This window comes from Boleophthalmus pectinirostris, unplaced genomic scaffold, assembly GCF_026225935.1.
Source record: "Boleophthalmus pectinirostris isolate CB_2022bp ecotype Guang Dong unplaced genomic scaffold, ASM2622593v1 HiC_scaffold_11, whole genome shotgun sequence".
Classification (NCBI taxonomy): Eukaryota; Metazoa; Chordata; class Actinopteri; order Gobiiformes; family Gobiidae; genus Boleophthalmus; species Boleophthalmus pectinirostris.
Window position 1 is genome coordinate 15,787,923 of NW_026570994.1, and position 27,844 is coordinate 15,815,766.

The following is a 27,844-nucleotide window of genomic DNA, read 5'->3' on the forward strand; positions in this document are numbered from 1 at the left end:
CCTGAAAAACATTTGTCTAGCTCTTGGAAATAAAGTACGTTTTCATAATAAGCAGAAGTTTCCTGTCCAGGAGTAATTTGTGGACCAGTGCGTCAGTCTTTAGACCCTGCGTCTGCTTCAGTCGCGCCATCGCTGGAATGAATCTTCAAGAATCACCTTAGTTTGGCTTCGCTGCTTTTCCCCTTGTCTTCTTCTTTCAGCGACCTCAAAAACGGGAACTTTCTTTTTTGTCGCCATTGCAACAAACTTTGTGCGAACTGCGAGGAAGATATAGGTCAAAAAAAGCCGCTAAGAACTGTTGCGTTGGTGGAGTAAACAGCGTCTGTGCGTCTTGCGTCTGTGGACTGCGTGACAGTCGTACGTAAACCACGTACCGGCGGCGCAGGCAAGTCAGTTACACTAGAAACGTAGGGAGTTTGATTGACAGCCTGTCAGCTCACAGATAACGAGGCAGTGTCGTTATCTATTGGCAAATGTTTAGCCCCACCACGTCCAGAGTTGATGAATTTTTATTCTCTTTTTTTTGGTCATCATAATTACAAGGCTACTGCATCTATAATCTATCATTGACAACTTGAAACAAAAAAAAATCCTCCATACAACCTTTGAGTTGTGTTATAATGTTGTTAAATGATCAAAAACAATCATTAAAGTTCAAAGTTCATCAAAGTTGTGTTTTGTTTCATTCACACATGTTCGAGTAATCCTGGTTTATTAGTCCACATCTCCAAAACTCAAAATGCTCTGTTCTTAAACTTAAATTTTACTGATTGTCAAGGGAAATTATTTGGACACAGAAGCTCACGTATTACAACATAATATAATGACAAGAGAAAAATTATAAATGGTAATAATAAATAATTTGCAAAAATAGCAAGAGACTGGTGTCAAATAAGGCATTATTTCTGCATGTAGGTCTGCAATATACAGTTAAAAAACGCAGACAGGTCCAACGATCTCATTAGAAACGTTGAAATTTTAAGATATGTTTTGTATAATTTCTGATCTTTTTGTACTTATTTTATTGACTATTTTGTTCCAATATTGCTGCTTCAATTGAATGTTGAAAAGAAAAATAAATGGGCTACATTTAAAGTCCACATAGGCGACTTATGGATCCTTTTATTGCAGGTACATTTACTGTTTTTCATTTCTGAACTTAAGTAAAACTAATTGTTCAGAGAGAAACGATCACTCAGTCGACAATAAAATATCCTCATTAATGTTCAATAATGGTCAAATTCACCTTTATTTTGTGATTTTGTTAATAATGTCTGTTGACTCGGGTCGTGAGAGTTTGTGACTTTTAAAATATGGGTCCCCAGAAAAAAATGTTTGGGAAAAATACAGGAGGTGATAAGGAAAACTGAAGGATGATATGATGATTGACAGGACATATGGTGATCTTGTTAATGGTGCGTTGTTGTACAGTTGCGTTCCACCTTGTGATGTCGTGCAGTGGTAGTTAACAGCTCCTTTTACCTTTGGTTAAATAGAGATGATCCAAATGATTCTAGCAGAGGTGGGACCAGGTCGTTGTTTTGTGAGTCTCAAGTAGGGCTGGGCGATATGGATCAAAAAATATATCTCGATATATTTTGCTATATCTCGATATACGATATATATCTCGATATATGTTCAAGAAAAAATAACCCCCTAAAACTGAAAACTGCAAAAACAAATCTGCCAAATTCCACAAGGTCCTTTTTTTTTAAATTGAAGTGTAAGAGGTCGACAGTTCATATAGGAACATTTAAGATTACAAAAAACCCTAATTACATAAATAATAATTTAACTGTAAAATAAAAGAAATAAAACATATTTCCTTCTTTTCATTCATAAATAAAACAACTGTATTAACTCTGTTATCCAGACCAGAACCAGAACCATGAGCTCATTTAGCAGAAGAAGCTCAGGATGTTCCTTATTTCAACAGATCCATGTTATTATCCAGCGTCAGGAGCTCTGAGGTTTAATCCCACAATCCACTGCAGATCAAACCCAACGATTCACTATTGTACAAGTGACACTGCAGCAGATTATTAATAAAAAATATTCTGCATAAATAAACTTTACAATATATAAAGCAGAACGACTCTAGAGCCACATCAGCCCGTTTGAGATAATAATGTGTTTAATGCAGTTTTGCGCACGTGTGTTTACATTTTACAGAAACGAAACTTAAGCACATGACTCATTTGCATAAACAGCACTTCTCATGCAGCTTCTTTCGGGCTAAAGGACGCGACTCGGTGGAATATGAGGATGTGCTGCTGGTGGTTTTGTCTGTAAATGGTGGAAAAGGTTCGTGGTGCTTGAAGCTTTTCACTGGCACCAACTTTCGGCGTTCAGAGGAGTGAAGGAGACACGAGCGAACAAAATCAGGGAGGCGAGGGCGACGAGAGAGAAGAAATCAAGAATTGAATATAAACATTATATCGATATATACGATATGTCAGAATTCATATCGAGTTTAAAAACTATCTCGATATATTTAAAATATCGAGATATCGCCCACCCCTAGTCTCAAGTAAGTCTCAAGTCTTTGACCTCAAGTCCAAGTCAAGTCCCAAGACAAATACAGGCAAGTCCAAGTCGAGTCTCGAGTCACTGACCCATAAGTCCAAGTCAAGTCCAAGTCGTCTGTTTTGAGCTTCAAGTCATTTCAAGTCTTTAAACCAAAGTAGATTTTTGCAATTTATATGACTTATAAACTAAATTGTACTTTAAAAATCATAGTATATTTATATATGAGTATTTATAGAATATATAAGAGTTTTTTCCTTTTTAAATGTCTTGACAAGATCTTAGAGTGAATCATTACGATCAGAATAGAAAGAATCCAGATTTAAAAGTGCTTCTCAAGTTTTCTCAAGTCACAGACCTCAAGTCCGAGTCAAGTCCCAAGTCTTAGTCCATTTTATCAAGTCAAGTCTCAAGTCCTAAAAATAGTGACTCAAGTTCTGACTCTGGATTCTAGTGAACCTGAAAACTACCGCTTCATGACAAAACACAACTCCAGGTTTGTTTTTGAGGAGGTAACAACATTATAACATGAATTAAAGCTCACAAGAGTCAATTTTTGTGTAATTTTGACCTTTTCTGACCACACAAAACCAAGTCATGATTAGAAAAAACATGAAAACCTGTCATTTTAAATCTTCTCTAGTTTTCATGACAAATATTTTGCTTGTCTTCGAGTACGAAACGCCCAAACATGCCCTTTTATTGCTTATTTTGAATTCGTCCGGTGCGCTTATATTCTGTTTGTGCCCCGTCTTCGGCTGAATCCTATTACTGTTTCCACGGCGACAATCTAATTTCCCCGCCGGGATCGTCAATCATCTGATCTAATCCATCGGGCCTCTTATGGCACAAGTGCAGGTCCCCCCCAAAAAAGCGGCGGTGCATCTGGATTAAAATGACCCCGGAGCCAAAAAGGAGGCGTAAAAAAATGTCCTTGATGAAAACTGAACGGTTCTTGGGAAAAATAACTCCGGAATGATAATTAAAAGACACTAAATATAAATTAAAACATCCAAACTATTTTATTTTGATCCATTTTCTTCAGTTAATTCAGAAGTTTACGAGGATTTTTTGAAACTAAAATTGTCAATGGTGAATTCTCTTGAGCCTGGAATATTCCACAGTATGGCATTACACTTGTTTATCGCCATGGAGACAGCAGGTGACACCAAAGAACCAAGTTACAGGTCAGGTTTGTGGAAAGGCAACGCCGCTCGCTATAAGAATGCAAGTTTTTCGAGTTATTTTTACGCGGGATGGACGCGTAAAATGCCGTACTGCGGAACTTTCCAGGCAAACCAACAGCGCCGCGTCAACCTGGAAAAGTTACACGGTCGGTCTTTAAACATAGCAGAGACTTGGAGCGGAAATCATAAAAAGTCTAGACTATTTCACGCACAACAGGTGAAGCTTTGATATGTATGCAGCAGACGCACAAAGGATTTCAAAGGGAACTACAAAAACCTGGTTTAGACCTGGTTTAGTCTTGTTTTAGTCCTGGTTTAATCTTGGTTCAGTAACTGGTTAAGTCCTGGTTTAGTCAGGGTTAAGTAATGGTTTAATTCTGGTTTAATCTCGGTTAAGTCCTGGTTAAATCTTGGTTTAGTCTTGGCTAAATCCTGGTAAAGACTTGGTTAAGACCTGATTAAGTTCTGGTTAACTAGAAAACCTGGTTTAGTCCTGGTTAACTAGAAAATGTGGCTTAGTCTGGGTTAAATCCTGGTTAAGTCTTGGCTAAGTCTTGGTTTAGTTTTGGATAAGTCCTGGTTTAGTCCTGGTTAAGACCTGATTAAGTTCTGGTTAACTAGAAAACTTGATTTAGTCCTAGTTTAATCTTGTTTCAGTAATGGTTTAGTTCTGGTTTAGTCCTGGTCAAGTCCTGGTTAAATAGAAAACATGGCTTACTCTTGGTTTAGTCTAGGTTAATTCCTGGTTTAGTCTTGGTTAAGACCTGATTAAGTTCTGGTTAACTAGAAAACCTGGTTTAGTCTTGGTTAAGTCCTGGGTAACTAGAAAATATGGCTTAGTCTTGGTTAAATCCTGGTTAAGTCTGGGTTTAGTCCTGGTTAAGACCTGATTAAGTTCTGGTTAACAAGAAAACCTGGTTTAGTCCTGGTTTAATCTCGGCTCAGTAATGGTTTTGTTCTGGTTTAGTCCTGGTCAAGTCCTGGTTAACTAGAAAACATGGCTTAGTCTTGGTTTAGTCCTGGTTTAGTCCTGGATAAGTCTTGGTTTAGTCTAGGTTAATTCCTGGTTTAGTCTTGGTTAAGACCTGATTAAGTTCTGGTTAACTAGAAAACCTGGTTAAGTCCTGGTTAACTAGAAAATGTGGCTTAGTCTTGGTTAAATCCTGGTTAAGTCTTGGCTTAGTCTTGGTTAAGTCCTGGTTTAGTCTTGGGTAAGTCCTGGTTAAGTCTTGACTTAGTCTTGGTTAAGTCCTGGTTTAGTCTTGGGTAAGTCCTGGTTAAGACCTGATTAAGTTCTGGTTAACTAGAAAACCTGGTTTAGTCCTGATTTAGTCTTGGTTAAGTCCTGGTTTAATCTTGGTTCAGTAATGGTTTAGTTCTGGTTTAGTCCTGGTTAAGTCCTGGTTAAATAGAAAATGTGGCTTAGTCTTGGTTAAATCCTGGTTTAGTCTTGGTTTAGTCTTGGTTAAGTCCTGGTTAAGTCCTGGTTAAGACCTGATTAAGTTCTGGTTAACAAGAAAACCTGGTTTAGTCCTGGTTTAATCTCGGCTCAGTAATGGTTTTGTTCTGGTTTAGTCCTGGTCAAGTCCTGGTTAACTAGAAAACATGGCTTAGACTTGGTTTAGTCCTGGTTTAGTCCTGGATAAGTCTTGGTTTAGTCTAGGTTAATTCCTGGTTTAGTCTTGGTTAAGACCTGATTAAGTTCTGGTTAACTAGAAAACCTGGTTTAGTCCTGATTTAGTCTTGGTTAAGTCCTGGTTTAATCTTGGTTCAGTAATGGTTTAGTTCTGGTTTAGTCCTGGTTAAGTCCTGGTTAAATAGAAAATGTGGCTTAGTCTTGGTTAAATCCTGGTTTAGTCTTGGTTTAGTCCTGGTTAAGTCTTGGCTTAGTCTTGGTTTAGTCTTGGTTAAGTCTTGGTTAAGTCCTGGTTAAGACCTGATTAAGTTCTGGTTAACAAGAAAACCTGGTTTAGTCCTGGTTTAATCTTGGTTCAGTAATGGTTTAGTTCTGGTTTAGTCCTGGTTAAGTCCTGGTTAACTAGAAAATGTGGCTTAGTCTTGGTTAAATCCTGGTTTAGTCTTGGTTTAGTCTTGGTTAAGTCCTAGTTGAGTCTTGGTTAAGACCTGATTAACTTCTGGTTAAGTCCTGGTTAATTAGAAAATGTGGTTAAGTCTTGGTTTAGTCTTGGTTAAGTCCTGGTTAAGTCCTGGTTAAGACCTGATTAAGTTCTGGTTAACAAGAAAACCTGGTTTAGTCCTGGTTTAATCTCGGTTCAGTAATGGTTTAGTTCTGATTTAGTCTTGGTTGACTGGAAAACATGGCTTAGTCTTGGTTAGGTCCTGGTTTAGTCCTGGTTTAGACCTGATTGAGTTCCCCTCCAACCTGGAAAAGTTACACAGTCGGTCTTTAAACCTAGCAGAGTCTTGGAGCAGCTGTGACACTGGAAATCATAAGACGTCTAGACTATTTCACGCACAACAGGTGAGGCTTTGATATGTATGCAGCAGACGCACAAAGGATTTCAAAGGGAACTACAAAAACATATAGATTTTGAGATTTCTAATACAGGACGCGCGCTGTTTGTGTGGAATCATATTTGGACCCTGTGAGATTTATCAAAACAAAAATGAAATGTTTAATGGCAGACGGACGATGTATGAAAGTCTGACGCCAAACACCAGGAATCGGAAGAAAGAAAGAAACGTTCTGTTCTGTTGTGTCGTTTATTAATAACAAATGTTCAGCTTCTTATGTGGAGGGTTTTGATCAATCTGGAAAACCCCACAAGAGCTGGACTAAACCAGGACTAAACCAGGTCTAAACCAGGACTAAACCAGGACTTAAACCAGGACTAAACCAGGTCTAAACCAGGTCTAAACCAGGACTGAACCAGGACTAAACCAGGACTAAACCAGGACTAAACCAGGTCTAAACCAGAACTAAACCAGGTCTAAATCAGAAGTGAATCAGGTCTAAACCAGGACTAAACCAGGTCTAAACCAGGTCTAAACCAGGACTTAAACCAGGACTAAACCAGGTCTAAATCAGGACTAAACCAGGACTAAACCAGGTCTAAATCAGAACTGAATCAGGTCTAAACCAGGATTAAACCAGGTCTAAACCAGGACTAAACCAGGTCTAAACCAGGTCTAAACCAGGAGTAGACCAGGACTAAACCAGGTCTAAACCAGGACTAAACCAGGTCTAAACCAGGACTAAACCAGGTCTAAACCAGGACTAAACCAGGACTTAAACCAGGACTAAACCAGGTCTAAACCAGGTCTAAACCAGGATTAAACCAGGAATAAACCAGGTCTAAATCAGAACTGAATCAGTTCTAAACCCGGTCTAAACCAGGACTAAGCCATGTTTTCTAGTTAACCAGGACTTAACCAGTTCTTAACCAGGACTAATCCAGAACTAAACCAACACTAAACCATTTAGTCTTCATTAAGTACTGATTTAGCCCTGGTTAAGTCCTGGTTAAGTAGAAACATGGCTTAGTCTTGGTTTAGTCTTGATTAAGTCCTGGGTTAGTCCTGGTTAAGACCTGGTTAAGTCCTGGTTAACTAGAAAGCTTGGTTTAGTCTTGCTTTAATCCTGGTTTAATCTGGGTTCAGTAATGGTTTAGTTCTGGTCAAGCCCTGGTTAACTAGAAAACATGGCTTAGTCTTGATTAAGTCCTGGTTAAGACCTGGTTAAGTCCTGGTTAAGACCTGATTAAGACCTGATTAAGACCTGATTAAGACCTGGTTTATTTCTGGTTTAGTCTTGGTTTAGTCCTGGTTTAATCTTGGTTCAGTAATGGTTTAGTTCTGGTTTAGTCCTCGCAAAATCCTGATTAACAAGAAAACATTGCTTAATCTGGGTTTAGTCTTGGTTAAATCCTGGTTAAGTCTTGGTTAATTTGTGGTTTAATCTCAGTCCAGTAATGGTTTAGTTCTGGTTTAGTCCTGGTCAAGACCTGGTTAACTAGAAAAACTGGTTTAGTCTTGGTTAAATCCTATGTTAATCTCACTTCCGCAATGGTTTAGTCCTGGTTACATCTCTGTCAGTCCTGGGTTAGTCTTGGTAAAGTCCTAGTTTAGTCCTGGTTAACTAGAAAACCTGGTTTAGTCCCGGTTAACTCGTAAAACTAAACAAACCCTCTGGCGCTGACTGTATAAACCGCGTATAAACCAGACTCGGTGCTTACAGTTCCCGCGCTGTTGGAAACGTGGCGTAACTTTCCCACCGATCGATAATTAATATAGTTTTTCTTTCACATTTGCTTTGACGGAGCTGTCAGGGGCGTAACTCAGCCTGATAAAAGTTTATTGGAGTCTCGCTCACAGTTACGCCGCGACTCTGGAAGTTTAAAAAAAAAAAAAAAAAGAAAAAGAAAAAAACCACAGAGAATCAATAATTGGTTGAGCTCCAGGAGTAATGTACAGTGACACGTGTGGAAAATAAACGAGGAGATTTCAATAAAACTGCGAGGGAGAGACACGGGGTCACATGGAGGCTACGCAGAGCAGGTTTGAACGACTCTACAGCGTAAATAACACAAACCTGAGCTCTACATATTCTCTCATAACGTTATATAAAGTATTTTCAGGGTTAGTTTTCTTCTATTGCGGCTGGTTTAAAGAATAATTAACCTTTTAACCCGCACGAAGTAACTTTTCTGCCTAGAGATGATTTTTATTGACCGAGAAAGTTCCATTATTTGTAGAAAATCACATAATGTAACAGTTACAGGTATAAAAATGTATGATGAATTGATAAATTGTAAAAAAACGCAGTTATCTTAAAGAGGAAAAGAGGTTTGGGGCTATTTTCTACAGTCAATTTCATAGTTGTGAACTTAATTGGTCTTAAAATCCTGTTTATCTCCCAATAAAACTCAAATTCCCACAATGCCTTTCCAGAAACTACACTGACTACTTTCTAATTTGATTGCAATGCGTTTTATTATCTCCAAGTGAAACTCAAAATCCCACAATGCCTTGCTGCTTAACATGTTATTCACATAAAAAAACTGGTATATTATCTTGGTTTAGTCCTGGTTTAGTCCTGGTTTAGTACTGGTTTAGTTCTGGTTTAGTCCTGGTTTAGTCTCTAGTTTAGCCCTGGTTTAGTTCCTGGTTTAGTCCCTGGTTTAATCCTGGTTTAGTTCTGGTTTAGTCCTGGTTTAGTCTCTAGTTTAGCCCTGGTTTAGTTCCTGGTTTAGTTCTAGTTTAATCCTGGTTTAGTCCTGGTTTAGTCCCTGGTTTAATCCTGGTTTAGTTCTGGTTTAGTCCTGGTTTAGTCTCTAGTTTAGTCCTGGTTTAGTCTCTAGTTTAGTCCTGGTTTAGTCTCTAGTTTAGTCCTGGTTTAGTCCCTGCTTTGGTCCTGGTTTAGTTCTGGTTTAGTCCTGGTTTAATCCTGGTTTAGTCCCTGGTTTAGTCCTGGTTTAATCCTGGTTTAGTCCCTGGTTTAGTCCTGGTTTAATCCTGGTTTAATCCTGGTATATTATCTTGGTTTAGTCCTGGTTTAGTTCCTGGTTTAGTTCTAGTTTAGTCCTGGTTTAGTCTCTAGTTTAGACCTGGTTTAGTCTCTAGTTTAGTCCTGGTTTAGTCTCTAGTTTAGTCTGGTTTAGTTCTAGTTTAGTCCTGGTTTAGTCTCTAGTTTAGTCCTGGTTTAGTCTCTAGTTTAGTCCTGGTTTAGTCTCTAGTTTAGTCCTGGTTTAGTCTCTAGTTTAGTCCTGGTTTAGTGTCTAGTTTAGTCCTGGTTTAGTTCTGGTTTAGTTCTAGTTTAGTCCTGGTTTAGTCTCTAGTTTAGTCCTGGTTTAGTCTCTAGTTTAGTCCTGGTTTAGTCTCTAGTTTAGTCCTGGTTTAGTCCCTGCTTTGGTCCTGGTTTAGTCCTAATATATAATTGTGTCTTACTCATTGTTTAGTCCTGGTTTATTCCTAGTTTAAACCAGGTTTAGTCCTGTACTAAACCAGATTTAGCCCTGGTTTAGTCCTGGTTTAGTTCCAGATTTAGTTTAATATTTTAATTGTGGTTTAGTCCTGGACATTAGTATGCGTTTTACAATCTCCATCTAGACAAAACGCTTCAGTTAAAACGCCCCCAGTAAAACTCCAATTCCCCAAATACACTGATAAAAATATAATGAATGGTTTGGTTTATTAATGACTTAGTCCCCAATTTAGTCCCAGTTTAGTCCAATTTAGTCCCAGTTTAGTCCAATTTAGTCCCAGTTTAGTCCTCGTATATATCTTTGGTTTACTTCTGGTTTAATCCTAGTTTAAACCAGATTTAGTCCAGGTTTAGTCTGGTTTGGACCCTGATATAGTCCCTGGTTTAAACCACATTTACTCCTGGTTTAGTCCTGGGTTTAGAACTGGTTTATTCCTGGTTTAGCCCTGATTTAATCCTGGTTTAGTCCTTGTTTAGTCTTGGTTTAGAACTGGTTTAACCCTAGTATATAATCTTGGTTTAGTCCCTGGTTTAGTCCTGATTTAAACCACATTTAGTCCTGATTTAGTTCCTGGTTTAGTCCCTGGTTTAGTCCTAATATATAATCTTGGTTTACTCCTGGTTTAGAACTGGTTTAGTCCTAGTTTAAACCAGATATAGTCCTGGTTTAGTCCCCGGTTTAGCCGTAGTATATAATCTTGTTTTACTCCTGGGTTAGACCTGGTGTAGTCCTGGTTTATTCCTAATTTAAACCAGCATTAGTCCTGGTTTAGTCCCTGGTTTGGCCCTGGTTTAGTCCTGGTTTAGGCCTGGTTTAGCCCTAGTATATAATCTTGGTTTAGTCCCTGGTTTAGTCCCTGTTTTAGCCCTGGTTTAGTCCCTGTTTTAGTCCTGGTTTAGTCCCTGCTTTAGACCTGGATTAGTCCTGGTTTAGTCCCTGGTTTAGACCTGGTTTAGTCCCTGTTTTAGACCTGTTTTAGACCTGGATTAGTCCTGGTTTAGACCTGGTTTAGTCCTGGTTTAGTCCCTGGTTTAGTCCCTGCTTTAGCCCTGTTTTAGCCCTGTTTTAGTCCTGGTTTTAGTCCCTTGGTTTAGTCCCTGTTTTAGCCCTGTTTTAGTCCTGGTTTAGTCCTTGGTTTAGTCCCTGTTTTAGACCTGGTTTAGTCCTGGTTTAGTCCTTGGTTTAGTCCCTGTTTTAGTCCTGGTTTAGTCCTGGTTTAGTCCTGGTTTAGTCCCTGTTTTAGACCTGGTTTAGTCTTGGTTTAGTCCTGGTTCGGCCCTGTCCATTAGTATTCATTTTACCATCTCCATCTGGACTCTACAAATCAAAAATTGCCGAAAAGGTGCAAGAAAATGTCAGAACGGTGGAGGAGGAGAGGAGCTACATCAAAGCAGCCCAAGTTTTTCCGGGGAAGGAGAGGAGCAGGAAGCTAAAGTCTCCCATCAAACGCACCCCAACTTCCTTTGCATCAAACGCACCCGCTCCGCTGTGCAACCATGAAAAGAGACACCTTACACTAAAAACTGGAGTCCAACCGCGATTCGGAGACTGTTTGGGCATTCAAATGAGCCTGCCAGGCGCGCCCAGAGATGACTACCGCTACACCGAGGCACTACGCTGTCCATAAAGATGAGGTTTTCCGAGGAGTCAAGTGCAATAGAAAGCTCTGTTTGGATTACGGGCAGTGTAGGAGCGCTACAAGTTCAATTTTAGTGTCGCACCGTGGTTTTAAAGATGTGGAACTGGTACAAATGGACTTAGTTTGGTCTTAATTAAAGGTTGTATGGAGGATTTTTTTTGTTTCAAATTGTCAATGATAGATTATAGATGCAGTAGCCTTGTAATTATGATGACCAAAAAAAACTCAACTCTGGACGTGGTGGGGCTAAACATTTGCCAATAGATAACGACACTGCCTCGTTATCTGTGAGCTGACAGGCTGTCAATCAAACTCCCTACGTTTCTAGTGTAACTGACTTGCCTGCGCCGCCGGTACGTGGTTTACGTACGACTGTCACGCAGTCCACAGACGCAAGACGCACAGACGCTGTTTACTCCACCAACGCAACAGTTCTTAGCGGCTTTTTTGACCTATATCTTCCTCGCAGTTCACACAAAGTTTGTTGCAATGGCGACAAGAATCCAGGAGCAGTTCGCCGCAAAAGAAAGTCCGTTTTTGAGGTCGCTGAAAGAAGAAGACAAGGGGAAAAGCAGCGAAGCCAAACTAAGGTGATTCTTGAAGATTCATTCCAGCGATGGCGCGACTGAAGCAGACGCAGGGTCTAAAGACTGACGCACTGGTCCACAAATTACTCCTGGACAGGAAACTTCTGCTTATTATGAAAACGTACTTTATTTCCAAGAGCGAGACAAACGTTTTTCAGGACACGAAAGCGATATCCTATGTCTGAAAACGTCATTTTCAAGGCAAAGAAAGAGTCCGCTTGCTGCTGCGTGTTGTAGCAACCTTCTCTGCACCCCTTTCCTGCTCCTCTTCCCGCTGCCCGATCCGCTCTTCCTCCTGCTCCTCACTTCTCCGGGCACGGAATCTCCTCTCCTCTCTCTCCCTGCTCCTCACTTCTCGTCCGCGAACGAAATGTCCGCACACCCGCTCCCCCCGCTCCTCACTTCTCCGTCTTGCCTAACCAACACTGTAGTTAGTTGTTTACAAGTCATGTGCAGCACCGGCTGTAAACAAACCTGTTTCTGGCGTAAAGAGGAGGCGGGAGGAGGCGTTTCTACGTAGGAGCTGTAGGGGAGGGGGGGTGGTTTCACGCATGCGCAACATTTGAAAAAGGACAAACAGTCGCTGGATTTCTCGTTCCTTGGAAATTCCTCTATACAACCTTTAAACTTCTAATATTACGGTATTTTCTGATGTGTGTTGTAATGTTGTTTCCTCATCAGATTAAACAGGTTTAATCCAGGTTTAGTCTGGTTTTAGTCCTGATTGTGTTCTGGTTAAGTACTGGTTTAGTCGTCATATATAATCTTGGTTTACACTTGGTTTACTAGTTTAGTCCCAGATTTAGTTTTGTCCTTGTTTAGTCCTGGTTTATTCCTAATTTAATTGTGGTTTAGTCATGGTTTAATCCAGGTTTAAATCCACATTTAATCCTGGTTTAGTCCTGATTTAGTTCTAATTTAATCATGGTTTAGTCCTGGTTTAGTCTTGGTTTAGTCCTAATTTAGTCATGGTTTAGTCCTTGTTTAGTTCTAATTTAGTCTTGGTTTAGTCCTAATTTAGTCATGGTTTAGTCCTGGTTTAGTCCTAATTTAGTCATGCTTTAATCATGTTTAGTCCTAGTTTAGTCCTGGTTTAGTCCTGGTTTAGTCTTGGCTTAGTACAGGTTTAAATCCACATTTAATCCTGGTTTAGTTCTAATTTAGTCATGGTTTAGTCCTGGTTTACTCCCAATTTAGTTGTGGTTTAGTCCTGGTTTAGTCCTGGTTTAGTCCCAATTTAGTCCTGGTTTAGTCCTGGTTTAGTCCTGGCTTAATGCAGGTTTAAATCTGCATTTAATTCTGGTTTAGTCCTAATTTAGTCCTGGTTTAGTCCATGTTTAGACATAATTTAGTCTTGGTCCAGCCCATATTTAGATGATCTTATTAAACCCACAGTGAGATAAATACTCTGTAATTAAGTCTTGTATTGAGCCAGTCTGTCACATAAATACGACTATCGCGTGTCCCATTATATCTCACGTAAATAAGCCGTAATTGCAACACGCTTTCTGTAAAATTGAGATTTTCACAGCGCAGCGCCGCACTGATTGTTTTACGGACGTCATTATCACAACAAAACAGGGCTAAACAAGGCTCGTGTCCCAGCATGCATCTGGGCACGAGCTTTTGAGGACCACCGGGCTGCAGATGTGAAGCTATTATCACAATTAATTAGAAGAAGTCATTTGCCCGTACGTTATTTATAAGACTGTACGACGTGTTTTCATGATTCTTGGACATGTTAACGCGTTGGTAAAGCTGCATTTTGGAACTTTTCTCGTCGATCGTCCGCCAAAAGCTTTGTTATTGCTTTGTCTGAAATATTTCATGGAATTAAACTTGTCTGTCTTCATGGAGACCAAATGTGACTCAGTGGATTTTATGTGTTCTTTCTGTGACAGAGGGATGTTCTGCTGATGGTGAGTCTCTCCTGTGTTTCTGTCGCGTTGGAGATGGTTCATGTGAAACTTTTCAGAGATTATACGTCTGCAGGTCGTACGCATAGACCGAAAAGAACTATACTTCTCCCTTTAACTCTTTCCCCCATGAAGACGACATTTGACGACCCCCCGTTTCCTTAATGACGACTTTTGACTCCTCCGCCGTATCACTAAAGACGAGATTTGACGCTGCGGCGCACAGTTTTAGAAATAATGAGGAGTGGACGTATTTTATGGATAAGTTTAGAGAAAGTGACTTTTATAGATTTCAAAGTGATGATGTTGAAGTTGATTATAAAGTGGAAAACAGCGACAGCGACGGACTTTCAGGGAGAAGGTGAGAATGTCGCTGATGCGTCTGTGTGGAGTCCTGCGATGTCCCAACAAACTATCTGAGCTTTATACTCGATTATGAATCAAAATTGCCCTGAAATCTGGATGTTGCCCAGGCCAGTCCTTTAAAATATTTCAGTCTTTTTTTCCAAGATGCGACGTTTAACAGAATCACTACAGAAAAAAACGCTTATGTGGAGCTCTGCACACGAGAAAATAACCAAGATGACAAATACTGGACTCACACTGACGGGGAAGAGTTTTATTATTATATTATTATATTATTATAAGCTGAATAAGTTGAATAAGCTAAATGAGTTGAATAAGTTAAATGGAAAAAAATGAATTGGGTGCACACAGGTGAACAACAGGTAAAAACAGGTGCACACTTGGCTATACTGTATCTGGTGATATGAAATCTGTTTAAATACTTTGACAAAGTATATTTTTTATTTTTTTATTAATATAGTATCAGAACATGCAGATATCAGATGCTGAATGTAGTTTTTTGTTTTCGATTTTGCACCTGACCAGGTAAACTCTCATTTTCAGTGAGCTGTTATGCACCTGTAAATGAGTTGAATCACATTTAAACCTCCATAAATGAAGAGTTCAGAGTCTAAGGTTTCCAGAGATACAAATATGTCTGTGTTTCAATTAAGTTCATGAGTGTAAAAATCATTTATAATCACTCGTGGAAGTCTGTTTTCTTTTATGCACTTATGCTCTATGGGTGTAGCCCTAGTAACATATGTATGGGTTGTTCCTAGTCGGCGTCCAGGGGGGAAAGAGTTAACGCGAGCCACCTGAAAAACTAGTAAGTTGCAGCAGCCGATTTCGAGCCGACGAAGATGGCAAGCGTAAAAAAAAGTCTTTTCGTCGACCGTGTACCAGCAAGTAGTTCTAGCTCCGGTCTTTGTCTCTGGTTTGTTTAAACTGTTTCCCACAATATCGTCACATGACCGATGTCACGAACCCAGCGAATCGGGAAAGCACAAATCACCAATAAGAACGACAGCTAGAGCTCCTGCGTCAAATCAAATCAATCTTTATTTTCTATAGCATCTTCCAACGACCAAAGTCGACCAAAGTGCTGTACAACATTAAAAACAGGATAAAAAAAACAATAAACATCATACAAATAGGTCAACAAAGCACATTACACCATTAAAATAAAGAAAGTGTCACAGGGTCACTAAGTGTTAAAAGTAAATAAGTAGGTTTTAAGTTTGGTTTTGAACAAAGGCAGGTCATGGATGGACCGTAAGTCAATGGGCAAAGAGTTCCAGAGTTTTGGAGCGGCCACTGCAACAGAACGATCGACCCCACTGTTTGCACCGGGACCGGGGGGAACCTCCAGCAGATGTGGCCCAGCAGATCGTAGAGCTCTGCTGGGTTGGTGAGGGGGTCAAAATCTCACACAAGTAGGAAGGTGCAAGACCATTGACTGCATTAAAAACAAACATTAACATTTTAAAATGAATTCTGAACTGGACAGAGCCAGTGTAAAGAGCACAGGACAGGGGTGATGTGGTCATGTTTCCGACTGTTAGGCTACGTTCAGACTGCAGGGCTTAACGCTCAATTCAGATTTTTTTGTGAAATCCGATGTTTTTGCGAGGTCGTTCACATTTCCAATTAAATGCGACTTGTATGTGACTCCAGTGTGAACGTTAAACGGCCTGAAAGTGTCCCGCATGTGCACTGGAGACACGACGACGTCAACCGCAGCGAGCGTCTCTGTGTTTACGGAAGTTGTCCAAACATGGACGCAGCATTGAGCACCTGGAGATTTTAAAGTTCCTCTCGTACCGGAGCCAGAACATGAACAACTTACTTGTTTTAAGGAGGAGATTGAGAAGGAGAAGGACGAGGTTTTTGGTCGTGGTGTTTTTGTGGTTCAGTCTGTTGAAAAGAACGTGTGGATGTGGAGACGGAGCCAAGAGTGGTGAGTGGTGATGTGCTTCACTTCAGTGACACTGAGTTCATTAACAATTTTCACCTACTTCAGCGCAGAATAGTGACGTTTGTGGTTTGTTGATAACGTGTAGGTGGATGAATGCACTTTGGCCGTTCAGACTGAAGTCGCATGTCAAAAGATCAGATATGTATCAGTTTCAGGAGCACATATCCAAGTGTCCTGGGTCACATTTGAAAAAATCAGATCTGTGTGGTTCAGTCTGTCATTAAAAGATCAGATACAAGAACATAGGGGCCAAAAAAATCATCTTTGGGTCACTTCAGGCTGCAGTCTGAACGCAGCCTTAGTGAGCAGGTGAGCTGCAGCATTTTGTTGCACGAGCTGCAAACGGTGAAGACCAGCTTGATTAATCCCCACATACAGTACATTACAGTGGTCTATGCGGGAACTAACAAAGGCATGGATAGCTTTCGTCAGTGTATCAGTGTTTTCAGGCGTCCACACGGTGCCGGATCAGATCGTTCTGTCTCTGGAACAGTTTTCCATCGGATTAGTGTGGACGAACACTGCACCCACAACAAAAACGACTCGAATACGTATTAGGGCGGATACAAGTGCCTAAAGCCGCTCTCTTAACCTGGTCTGCTATGCGGGAAATCTAACCAGGAAATGGCACTTGTTTCCAGGGCAACAGACGCCCTGGTCGGGGACGTCTAAGCTCAAACGCATTAGGCTTTCAACTAGAGGTGCCCAGCGTGTTTTTTGATACTCCAGACTGAACGGACCATTAGTCTGTCTACATCTCCAAACCTGAAGATGCTCTGTTCCACCTTGTGATGTCATGACGCTGTAGTTAACATCTACAGTTTACCTTTAGTTCAGTAGAAATGGGCAACTCCAGAGCTGAAATGATCCAAATGAAGGAGTATGGAGATATTTAGGCTGACACTACAACACTGTTACACCTTATGATGTCACTTCAGTAGAATCATTTGCATAATTTCAGCCCTGGAATTGACTATTTCTACTGAACTAAAGTTAAAAGGTAACTCGAACACTACGTCTATATGACATCACAAGGTGGAACAGTGCGTTTTCATCTTAAATATGTAGGGTTTGTGTGTTAAAAAACATGAGTGAATGAAACAAAACACAACTCCAGGTCTGTTTGTGGTGACGAAGCGACATTATAACACAAAAATAGTGAAAATAGCGCAATACGAACCTTTAACAATAGAAATCAGCGGTCATTTTGTGGCTGTTTTGTTAATGACTGGAGAAAAAATATTGCATTATCAAAGTTATAAAGTTACCAAGATGCTTTTTGAGACCGTGGGTTAAGATGTAGTCATTATTGCTTGTTGCACAGCGTGACAGCTCCAAATGAGTGCTTTTAAGCTCTATTAAATATTCGTCTCCTAGTAACGGCATTACTACTAATATTTTTAAATTACTTTGGTTCCTTAATTGTTAAATGGCTTGTTATCCCAGGCAAAAAAAAAAAAAACTATTTGTCCGACGATGAGCAGAAATGAAGCGTGCTCAGAAGAGGCTCAAATCAATTACCCCACTTCAGACTCCCTCTCGATCATGTGCAAATCACAAAGAGTGCTTTCTGTTTTTTATTAAAGAAACGTGTGGTGAGAAATGTCAAGAAAAGTGTGTTAAGTTTGAAGAAAAGTTGTCTTATTTGTGACTTTAATGGTCCAATATTAGACAAATTTAACTTGCGAGCTTTAATCCATGTTATAATGTTGTTATCTCCTCAAAAACAGACCTGGAGTTGTGTTTTGTTTCATTCACACATCCTTTATTATTACTCTGTTTACGTCTCCAAAGCTCAAAATGCTCAGTTCCACCTTGTGATGTCATACGGACGTAGTTTTCAAGTTCATTTTTACCTTTAGTTCAGTAGAAATAGTCAATTCCAGGGCTGAAATGATCCAAATGATTCTAGCGAAGGTGTATGGAGTTTGAAAACACAGTGGAGCACTTCCTGTATCGCCACATGACATCACAAGGTGGAACAGAGTGTTTTCTGTTTTAAAGAGGAACTCAGCCTAAATATGCAGGGTTTGTGAAAGAAACAAAACTATCCGTGTATCTTTCATTCATTCGTTTTTCAATATAAAATCAAAAATAAGAAAACAAAAAAACAACAATTTTCTTCATTTTTTGTCCCCAAAACCCAAAACTAAAAACAGATAATGATTTTTTTTTCTGTTTTCGATTTTGTGTTGAAATGAATAATGGAAAAAATGGACAAAGGCCCGTTTCTGTGACTTAAACTGCAATGCCGGACTTTTGCGCAGCATACGGACTGAACCAGGACTAAAACAGGACTAAACCGGTCTCAGTCCTAGTCTGGTCCCGGTCTGGTCCCGGTCTCAGTCCTGGTCTCATTGCTGGTCTGGTCCCAATCACCCAAAAGTGTACGTGGGTGCGACTCCGGGCCCGTCCTGACACTCAGTACTGGTTTAAGTCCTGTTTAGTCCTGGTTTAGTCTTGTTTTAGTCCTGTTGTAGTCCTGGTTTAGTCCTGTTTTAGTCCTGCTTTTTGAGTCCTGTTTAGTCCTTTTAGTCCTGTTTAGTCCTGGTTTAGTCCTGGTTTAGTCCTGTTTAGTCCTGTTTTGTTCTTTTAGTCCTGCTTTAGTCCTTTAGTCCTGTTTAGTCCTGTTTGTAGTCCTGGTTTAGTCCTGTTTTAGTCCTGTTTAGTCCTGTTTAGTTTATGTTTTAGTCCTGTTTTTAGTCCTGTTTTAGTCCTGTTTAGTCCTGTTTAGTCCTGGTTCCTGTTTAGTCCTGTTTTAGTCCTTTTAGTCCTGTTTAGTCCTGTTTTAGTCCTGTTTAGTCCTGGTTTAGTCCTGGTTTTAGTCCTGTTTTAGTCCTTTAGTCCTTTAGTCCTGTTGTTGTCCTGTTTTAGTCCTGATTTGTTCTTGTTTTAGTCCTGTTTTAGTCCTGTTTTAGTCCTGGTTTAGTCCTGTTTTAGTCCTGCTTTAGTCCTTTAGTCCTGGTTTGTCCTGTTTAGTCCTCCTTTTAGTCCTGTTTTAGTCCTGTTTTAGTCCTGTTTTAGTCCTGTTTTAGTCCTGGTTTAGTCCTGGTTTAGTCCTTTAGTCCTGCTTTAGTCCTGCTTTAGTCCTGTTTAGTCCTTTAGTCCTGGTTTAGTCCTGTTTTTAGTCCTGATTTTTTAGTCTTGTTTTCTGTTTTAGTCCTGCTTTAGTCCTGTTTAGTCCTGTTCTTGTTTAGTCCTGGTTTAGTCCTGGTTTAGTCCTGGTTCAGTTCGTATGCGGTGCAAAAGTCTGGCATCGCAGTTTAAGTTTCAGAAACGAGAAACGGCTGTTATCTGTTTTTTCCATTATTCATTTAAACACAGTCCTTTTTTCATTTTCTTATTTTTGGTTTTATTTTGAAAAACGAATGAACTAATGATACACGGATTCAAAACCCAAAACTCCACGTCTGCTTTTGATGAGGAAACAACATTATAACATGACTTAAAGCTCACGATCTTGGCCCTTTAAATCCATACTTTACATGTGTTTTCTTTTATATTGACCCTCTTTGTGACTGTAATTCCTGGTGAGAAACGAGAGGCAGAGTGCATTAAGTTTGAAGCCGCTGGAACGTGATAGTCTCCGTAGCCGGAGCTCGAGGTGCTCTGGCCCCGCTGAGCCTGTTGCCTGGGAGACTGATTGGTTGTGATTAGTGTATAAATCACCCCTGTATCAAATCAACGCGCGACATCGACTCCCACTCGCGCCGTGATGAGGTGCGGGCCCCAAACACGCCGGCCCGCTGGAGAAACCCTCGCCGAAGGAGTCCCGCCCTGTAATTGTCACACTGCGCCAGCCCCCGTCCACATCAGGAGTGATTAGAGAGTGTAACAATCTGCCCGTTTGTCAAGGAACACGGCGCCACCTTCACACACACGTGCGTTTACAATGACAACAATACAGACAAGCAACACGCCTGTGGGCTTCAGATCACACGAGGGACACAAAACTACAAACATGACTCCACGTTTTTTTTTATGGATTAGTTTAACCTGTTCCAAACAACTACTAACCTCTACTTCTTACTGCTACTACCTACTTCAACTGACTACACCACTTCTATTACTACTAACAACTAACTAACAACTACCACTCAATCAATCAATCAAACTTTATTTATAAAGCACTTTTCATACAAAAATGTAACACAAAGTGCTTTACACAGATTAAAAACAATCCCACATTGTGTGTGTCCTGACTTTGGGAATGACCAGGAGCTGCTGCCGGAGGAGCGCAGGGTCCGCGAGGGTTCGTAAGGTAAAAGCAGTTCTGAAAGATAAGAAGGCCCAAGACCATTAAGACATTTAAAAACCAGTAAAAGAACTTTAAAATCGATCCTGAAACTCACAGGGAGCCAATGCAGTGTAATGTGGTCCCGCCCTCTGGTCCTCGTCAGGACACGTGCTGCTGAATTTTGTAGTAATTGTAAACCTGAAATACTCTTTTTGGGAAGAGCAGAGAGCAGGGCATTACAGTCGTCTATTCGACTGGTGATAAAAGCATCAGCGTCTCAGTGTTGGCCAGAGAGAGAATGGGGCGGACTCTGGCTATGTTTTTTAAGTGATAGAAACCAGTTTTTGTAATGTTCTTAATGTGTGGAATAAAAGTCAGCTCAGAGTCAAAAATGACACCCAGGTTTTTCACTTGTGGAGAAGGGTTAAAAGACTGTGTTTGTAGTTTGGGTAAAAGTTTCTCTCTCTGGGCCTCAGGACCAATGACTAAAACCTCAGTTTTTTACCACTACTACTCATTGCTCAGTTACACGCCGCTATTTAGACAATTACGTCTAATTTTCGGCATAAACGTTATTTTTCAAGAGTCCCACTACTTACATTTTTTATTTTTGTAGCAGCAAGTAGTGAAATATTTAGCTGAAAACGGTAATCGAGTTTGGAGTGAGCGAGAAACTTGTGACAATCGGGAGGATGCACCATGCAACTTTCCTGGAAGTCGCTGGATGGATGGACAAAGCCTGGACTTCACTGACACCGAAACCATCCCGTCAGTACTACGGAGTTTGGAAAAATATCGGAATAAATGTATATTATTGTTTAATCAAATAAAATGGCAAATATTGGTAGGGACTATTTTGTCTTCCCCAAATATTGGTTGTGACATGTCCCCACTGTCCCTATGCGAGCCTACGCCCTGTTAACTGGAAAACTACCACTTCATGACATCACACGGGCATTTTGAGCTTTGTTTTTGATGAGGAAACAACATTATAACATGACTTAAAGCTCACGATCTTGGTACATTCTTTACATGTGTTTTCTTTTCCCGTCGGGATGGTTTCGGTTTTCGGGATGCGAGTCTGACGACAGCGACACAGAAGAGGAAGCGGTGCTCTGTTTACCTCCGGAAGTTGTGGAGTTGCTCAGAAGTGACACCGAGGATGAAGAATTGAATGGATTTAGTGATTTGGAGTGAGGTTTGGTAAACTTGTTCTGTTGTTTGCTGTCTGAATAACTGTTCATGTGAGATGTTAACAGTCTGTTGTTCTTTGGTGTTGCCTTTCAAGATGAAATGTTGGTTCCTGGTCTCTGATTTTATAAAATACATTTTCTCCAAAAAGTGTGACTTATAATCCGGTGTGATTTATGTTTTTTCTTCTTCATTACGCATTTTTTGGCTGGTGCGATTTACACTCCAGAGTGACTTATAGTCCGGAAAATACGGTAATCTAAAAGGGAGGCTGCATGGGTCTTTGTGCTTCATTCATTTCGTCATGGAGGATCTATGGAAAACACCACGTCGTCGGAATAACAATGCTAAAAGTGTCATAATAATAATGGGCATGTCTAAATAGAGACATGTCGTAATGAAGGGATGTCGGAATAGGCGGCGGACCCCTCATTGCTCATGCCAGATTACTAATGGGTAGCACTGTGAATTGACATGTGGACAGTCTGGGATGTCTCTCTCTGAAATGCAGAACATCACGGCAACTAATTGAATCTGATTGGCTGAAGCGTCACAACTATTTAATTTCTCTCTAGCGATTAGGTCAGGAATCAGAATACACTAGACGGTTTGGAAGAACCCCGGAAGTTGTAGACCGACCACCGGCCAATCAGAGAAGAGCTGTGACGATATGACGTCAAACTCAAGCGTCTGTCTGGGTCCATTTTGTGGAACAGCACAACAGTAAACAAAGCCGTCGAAATGGATGTAGATGAAGACAGACATTCTGTGTTGGCAACAAATTTGATCAAGGGGAAAGACGTTATTGTTTCACTTCGTGGAAACCGTCTGATGAATCAGGCTATCACAACAGTGGAACGAGAGGAAAAATGTTACTTTTGTTACGTCCAGTTGAGAGTAGGGATGGGCATTCGATGAAATTTTCTTAATCGATCGTCGAGAGAAGAGAAGAGAGAGAGAAGAACGTTTTTATATTAAAATGATCATCATTATTATTACTATCTGCACTACTAATCTGCATAAATAAATTCAACTATACGACAAATAAACCATAACGACTCTAGAGCCACATCAATCCGTTTTAGATTATAATGTGTTTAATTCAGTTTTGCGCAACTCTCACAGAAACAAAACTTAAAACCGCATCGCTAATTTGCATAAACTAAGCGAAGATAAAACTACAGCTCTTGTGTCGCTGATGCGGTTCAATTTCTGTTGGATTAAAAGACATGATTCAGTGGAATACAGGTTAGTGTGACCAGATTTGCATTTGTCAAAACCAGGACACCGTACGGGGGGAGGGAGGTGGGGACTCGTCATCGACATTGCTCGACTCTCACCTGGTGAAACTTTTTCCCACTGGACACCGAAACATATGTGCTGCTTTATACACTGTGCACATGGACTCCCACTTGTCCCGAACGCAACGGAAAGTGTGGAATTTCTTGCACAAGTCATTGTTAAATACACATTTGTACTTTGATACGTTGCAGACTGACCGACTGTTTGTGTCTCGCTCCTTCTGAGTGCAGAGACACATGTACACACCTGTTTGGTCACACTACACACAGCAACCTACAGTCGGTTTGTCGATTAAAATGTACGTAATCGATGAAATTCTTAATGATCAATTATCGATTAATCAACTAATCATGCCCATCCCTAGTTGAGAGGAAAGCATAGAAATCTGCCCTGTCCACAAATGCACAAACTGTTGCATAAACCTTCTGCACGTTTTTCACAAGATAAACTGACGCTTAAAGAGGCTGAAGTCACCTTTGACTTCCTCACAAACCTCAGTGCTGCTCTGTGATTGGTCGCCTGCCACCTGTTGGGTAGAGGTGTGCAAAAAATATCGTAATATCGATAAATCGTATCGTTTAATGTGATGATACAGTATCGATATCGTGGGCTACTGTATCGATATTTCACCAAGAGAATTTTTAGGTGTGTTTTACTAAATTATTTTGTTACAGAGCTACAGTTTTGTTGCTCATTTATGTAACACATTTGATATTTTTACTGTTTTGATGATTAAAATGTTTGTGTTTCATATGAACTTTGCACAAGAAGTGATTTAACAAAGACTTTTAGTATCACAGACATGATTTAGCCTTTATTTTTACTGAACTGTATCGAATCGATTTGAAATATATCATATCGAATCGAAAGTGCACTGTATCGAGATATGTATCGTATCGTGGCCTGTGTATCGAGGTATGTATCGTATCGTGGCCTGTGTATCAAGATATGTATGGTATCGTGGCCTGTGTATCGAGGTATGTATCGTATCGTGGCCTGTGTATCGAGGTATGTATCGTATCGTGACCTGTGTATCGAGGTATGTATCGTATCGTGGCCTGTGTATCGAGATATGTATCGTATCGTGGCCTGTGTATCGAGGTATGTATCGTATCGTGGCCTGTGTATCGAGGTATGTATCGTATCGTGGCCTGTGTATCGAGATATGTATCGTATCGTGGCCTGTGTATCGAGGTATGTATCGTATCACGGCCTGTGTATCGAGATATGTATCGTATCGTGACCTGTGTATCGAGGTATGTATCGTATCGTGGCCTGTGTATCGAGATATGTATCGTATCGTGGCCTGTGTATCGAGGTATGTATCGTATCACGGCCTGTGTATCGAGATATGTATCGTATCGTGGCCTGTGTATCGAGGTATGTATCGTATCATGGCCTGTGTATCGAGATATGTATCGTATCGTGGCCTGTGTATCGAGATATGTATCGTATCGTGGCCTGTGTATCGAGGTATGTATCGTATCGTGGCCTGTGTATCGAGGTATGTATCGTATCGTGGCCTGTGTATCGAGGTATGTATCGTATCGTGGCCTGTGTATCGAGATATGTATCGTATCATGGCCCGTGTATCGAGGTATGTATCGTATCGGCAACTCCTTCATGATACCCAGCCCAACTGTCGGGCCCTTTCGCACCAGGGGCCAAGACGGATTCTCGTGAATTTATGAACTCACCAATATCGCGAGAATCCATTTTGCAACAGAAGCCAGTTCTACTACAAATACTAAACACTAAAAATACTACAACCAGTACAAAAACAATGAGAAATACTAACAATCTCAACAAATCTACTCCTACTACTACAGATTAAAATGATATACTGATACCATATTTTCCCTGCAGTCGTTATTGCTACTATTACCATTGTAAAAAATACTACAACCAGTAAAATAAGATACTACTACCACTACTTCTACTATCAGCACTACATAAGCTGACTAAAAGAATATAGTGCGAGCATACAGCATATTTCCTGTGCAGTCATTGGAGTGACTCTTTGCTTTTAAGCGTCTGGTCCGCCGAGGTTTGAGCCACAAACAATTTATTATTGCGACCTGGAGAGAGCCACCGGAGCGGAGACGGGCCCTTTCTCACCCGGATTCACAGTTTTAGGTTTTGTAAAAGTACAGGAAAACACATAAATATAGGCCTTAAAACGTCTCCTGTCAGTGTATCTGCTCGAGCTAAAAGGCGCTGAGAAATGAGAGGAAATTGTCAGTGAGGTAAGGTTGCAGTTCGGGTGTTTTATCTTCGCTGTATAGAGAGGAGAGGTAATATAGACTTGTGTTGTGAAGTGTAGTGTGTGTTTATATTAAATTTGTTGCATAAGGAGGAAAAATAAGCACAATACAGAACTCAGCGTCAAATATTATGACAAGTGGGTTTCTCTGGGTGGAAGGTTTTATATGATATTACCTTAACCTGTTTCATACAAGATACATGTTCAGTGTAAGTGAGACTGAAACTAAATTACTGCTGCACCGTGTAACTTTTCTGGTGGAAGATTCAGGGTCTGTTTACATGAAAACTTTTTACTTGCAGGTAAAAACGACACAATATTTTATCAGAAGCGCCTTTTGTTTAGACGGTGACCCGAAAACCCTCGTCTGAACGCGGAATAAAAAGTGAAGACGCGACGCCACTTTTGCATCTTCTGTTCAGACCATCATCATATAAACGCAGCCTTAGTGTAGGTGTTTTTTATGGAGTAAGAAAGCTGTCAAAAATATTCGTGCGCATAAAATAGAAATCCGTGCGTATTTGGCTGTAGTTGCGCATAAAATAAATATTTGTAAACTCTCAAATGAGTCCAGTCGTACATAAAATATATTGTGTGTATTTTATCCATCAGAATACGAATTGAAAAGTTACGACGTCATGAATTACAATCACGAAATGAAAATTTACGATTACGCTTTCATCAGTACGAATACGAATTCACAGACGGAACTTTACTGTCAAAAATACGTCATCACTTCACAGACATTATTCATCGAGCAGAAGAAACATCGATCAAGATCAAGACTGCGCAGCTCAAGTTTGTAGCAGAGTAAAAACAGCATCAGTCAGTCTTCATCTCAGCTGCGAGAAATGCAGCTGAAGTGAAGACTGACTGATGCTCGCTGTGGCTGTAGCCGTGAATGTTTTAATCTAAACCTACAGAGAACCTGATATTTGCTAATTAGCCCTGGGATAACGTTACGTCGGATGTTACCAACTGGCTCCACTATGTTTTCTAACATATAGGTGCAATTTCCCGTTCAAAGGAGGTGTTTCTACACAATATTATACAGCAGCGTTCGGTTCCCCAATTCAAGACGTTTTTACAATAGATTTTAATGAACCCACTTGTTGTTCTGTTGTAGCTTCTTGTGCTTTTACTCTGTTTTTACCCTCTGCTACAAACTTGAGCTGCGCAGTCTTGATCTTGATCGATGTTTCTTCTGCTCGATGGATAATGTCTGTGAAGTGATGACGTATTTTTGACAGTAAAGTTCCGTCTGTGAATTCGTATTCGTACTGATGAAAGCGTAATCGTAAATTTTCATTTCGTGATTGTAATTCATGACGTCGTAATTTTTCAATTCGTATTCTGATGGATAAAATACACACAATATATTTTATGTACGACTGGACTCATTTGAGAGTTTACAAATATTTATTTTATGCGCAACTACAGCCAAATACGCACGGATTTCTATTTTATGCGCACGAATATTTTTGACAGCTTTCTTACTCCATAAAAAACACCTACACTAAGGCTGCGTTTATATGATGGTCTGAACAGAAGATGCAAAAGTGGCGTCGCGTCTTCACTTTTTATTCCGCGTTCAGACGAGGGTTTTCGGGTCACCGTCTAAACAAAAGGCGCTTCTGATAAAATATTGTGTCGTTTTTACCTGCAAGTAAAAAGTTTTCATGTAAACAGACCCTGAATCTTCCACCAGAAAAGTTACACGGTGCAGCAGTAATTTAGTTTCAGTCTCACTTACACTGAACATGTATCTTGTATGAAACAGGTTAAGGTAATATAATATAAAAGCCAAATACGCACGGATTTCTATTTTATGCGCACAAATATTTTTGACAGCTTTCTTACTCCATAGTTTTTACTTTGCACTGAAATGTTCCACAGTGCACTAGTCCACTACAAAAAAAAAATATATTTCATTATCAGGGACTTTCCATTTTAAACATTTGTTGACCCAACGCTGAACCCTGAGCTACTCTACAGGGTTCAGAGGAGCGTTGATGATGTCACCTTCAAGTATATATTTTTATTTTTATGTATTATTTTGAAGTAGGCCAATACTATTTTAATGAAAGGACAAAAAACATAGAACTTTTTCAAGATATTTACATTTTTTGAGATGGAATCTTTTAGGTCGTACGCCGAACGCAAACTACGTCTTGAGCTTTTAAATTATTTCAAATCCAACGTTCAAAGCGGTTGAGTTTTTAAATAAATCCTAAACATTTCCAGTCTCTCCCCGCACACTCACGTTTAACCTCTGCCACTCGTCTCCACGGCAACCAACGCAGATCAGACCCGGACAAGCTGCTGTGCATTATCGGCAGAAGTGTGAGAGGATTTTAAACGAGTAAACTTCAGCCTTATTTCAGATTCGCGTGTCCCTGTAAAATCACGATAATTGGTCCTTTGCAGCGTCAACATTCCCAGCTGGAGGCACTGCTCTGTCTGAAGCGCCGTCACGCAAGTTAGATTTTCCTCCGAGCTTGGTTTTAACACAATCTGACGAGAAAGAACTAACTTGGCCGGAGCTACAACACTTGATTTGTGTGGTTAAACAAGTCTCTCACACATAAAATTAGTCACAAGCTCAGTAGCGTTTGCCAGTTTTCCCTTAGGCTACGTTCAGACTGCAGGGATTAATTCAGATTTTTTTGTGAGCTTGTCCACATTTACAACTAAATGTGACTTGCATGTGATCTCCAGAGTGAACTTT

The 27,844-nt window shown here is 40.2% G+C and overlaps 1 protein-coding gene across 1 annotated transcript in view; it reads right to left on the reverse strand.

The window, feature by feature from the left end:
* The window catches only part of zranb3 (zinc finger, RAN-binding domain containing 3), a 314,618-nt gene that overhangs the window by 26,689 nt on the left and 260,085 nt on the right, over positions 1–27,844 (reverse strand). The gene's annotated exons all lie outside the window — the stretch shown is intronic.